A 2,407-nucleotide genomic window follows, 5' to 3' on the forward strand; every position below is an offset into this window, starting at 1 on the left:
GTATATATATTTAAAACCACACCTTATATTAAATTAGGACTTTATTCCTTCATCTCCCCTTGCTTGGAACAATAGTGTGATTAATCTGTCATTTTTTTGTTTAGAGCATGTTATTTCTTTACTTGGCTTAAGAGATTTTATCCTGTATGCTACTGCCTTATGAAATTATTATAATTCCCACTAAATAATTTGCTGCCAAAGACAGAATTAGTCACTGAGTATAACTTTTGCTGTCTCCCACAAAACAAAACTAAACAGTTGGTACATTATAAAAGACAAATTCTATTCAAATTCCTTTTAAGTGGCAGTTAAGGATTTGACTATTGTGCTCTTTTTATTTGATTAACTATAATGAATTTTGATTATTCACAAGTTAGGCCATGGTCAGGCCAATGACAAAGTATATGAGAGTAATAGGAAAGATGTGTCTGTGTTAAACCCAGAACTTTTCATGGAATTATATAGGAATTATAGTCTTGCCTCTCTCATTTCTTCACCCCACATAAATGTCTATATCCTTTACCTTTTCTTCCACATTCTCCTGCCCTGACTCTCCTAAATTCTGCTCTTAACTTCATTCTTTACCAACAGCATCAACCTCCTAAAATGAGAGACTTCAAGCCTATACAGTAATATATCTCAAGCCTAATAACAGCCACCTGTATGCTCTGGGACTCATTCCTATTGAAATAGATTGAGGAAGGCATTTATTAATAAGAAAACACCTTCAACTTTATTCATTGCCACGAAATGTAATGTCAGCTTTTTCTACATAATTTGTGAGTTTGCATGCCTTTGAAATTCTAAAAGCTCCTAGTTCTACAACAGACTGAGCCTATAAAAGCCCTAGTACCATTAGATCTCAGTGTGCTACATAATCTCTGGGTTAGATGCATTAAAGATTATGAAAAAAATAAGGAACATAGTAGAATAAACATTAAAGAATAAATTTAATTTTAAATGTATTAAGATTAAGTTGTTATGAGACATCTGTGTAGAGAGTGTTCCATACGTACATATAGGAATGCAGTTAGAGCTCAGGAGACAGAGAAAATGGCAAGAAAAATATAAATCAGAATCATCAGTCTAAAGATTTTGTCTCAGGTAGATTTACATAATTATCTAAAGCTCACATTATATGTTGCTTTTTGAGAGTCCAGTAAATAATATTCCTTTTTCTATTCAAGTTATGAATAAATTGAGAAATAAAATAGCACATTCATCTAATTAAACACCAAGAGATTATTTTTATAACTAGTAAAGCTACATCAAAACATACAGCTTGATTGAAGTGTCAAATGGGTTTGAGTTCTCCCTAATTATACCAAAGTCTACATATGATACCTCATTCAAAAGAAATGCAGAACCTGCAAAAATTATACTTCTATGTTTTCAGTCTATTTAGTTGGAGGAAAAAGAGAAGAATAGACTGAATTCTCAGTGCCCATGTGTATTACTAAATTTCAGAACTATGGACCAATTGTTGTCATCTCTTTTCTCACGATGATAATTAACACCCTAATATTATGTGGAGGAATGGATGAGGCAACAAGCAAGAAGGAAACCAGAATCTTATGGTAGGCAGTATAGATTTTAGAGCCAGAAATCTCTGTAATTGGTCAGAAAAGTGAAACAATTAATTAAATCCACACCAAAATCATACAATACTCAAGACTGAAAATTTCCCAAATTCTATGCAGTCATACTGTTCAAGAAGGTGTGTTATTAACTGCAATGAAATCAAATGATATCACGAGAAGTACTAAATTTGGAAAAAAAAAAAAAGCTACTCTCATAGTCATGCTATTTATTAAGACATCTCTTGAAGAAAAAATAAATGTATAAAACCACAACTGTCTTACAGGTTAAATTTCCAAAATATTAAATGACAAATAAGTCTGACATAAATCTATCTTGCATTTATCTGTCAAAATCTAAAAAACTGAAATCATCTCAATATTTTTATGCAGATTAGTTTCAGTTGAAGAGATTTTCGAAGCTCATGTAGAGTTAGAGATTTTTCCATGACTTTAGCCTCTCTGTTTCTTAACCTCAAATTTTATTTCTTTTAGAAGCTCACAAATTGAGTTAATTTGGTGTCTAGTCTTTTATTTCACTCACATTAAATAGTTCAAAGAATTGCTAGAACACACAACTTGTTTTTTCAGTGTTGGCTCCTTTCAATCATTTAAATTAGTGACTAAATCATTTATTCTAGAAAAAATTACATTTTAAAAACACAGTGCTACAAAACATCTATATTTTAAATTTCTAATTGAAAACTGAATACATTTTTTTTTTTTATCTTGGGTTCATCCAACTGAAATTAAAAAGGTCAGCACATTATAATAAGGTTCAGTTTTTTAACCACTTCCCCTACAGCCTCTGGCAAAGCAAATATCCCCAG

The sequence above is a fragment of the Pteropus vampyrus genome, unplaced genomic scaffold (genome assembly GCF_000151845.1).
Source record: "Pteropus vampyrus isolate Shadow unplaced genomic scaffold, Pvam_2.0 Scaffold21, whole genome shotgun sequence".
Lineage (NCBI taxonomy): Eukaryota > Metazoa > Chordata > Mammalia > Chiroptera > Pteropodidae > Pteropus > Pteropus vampyrus.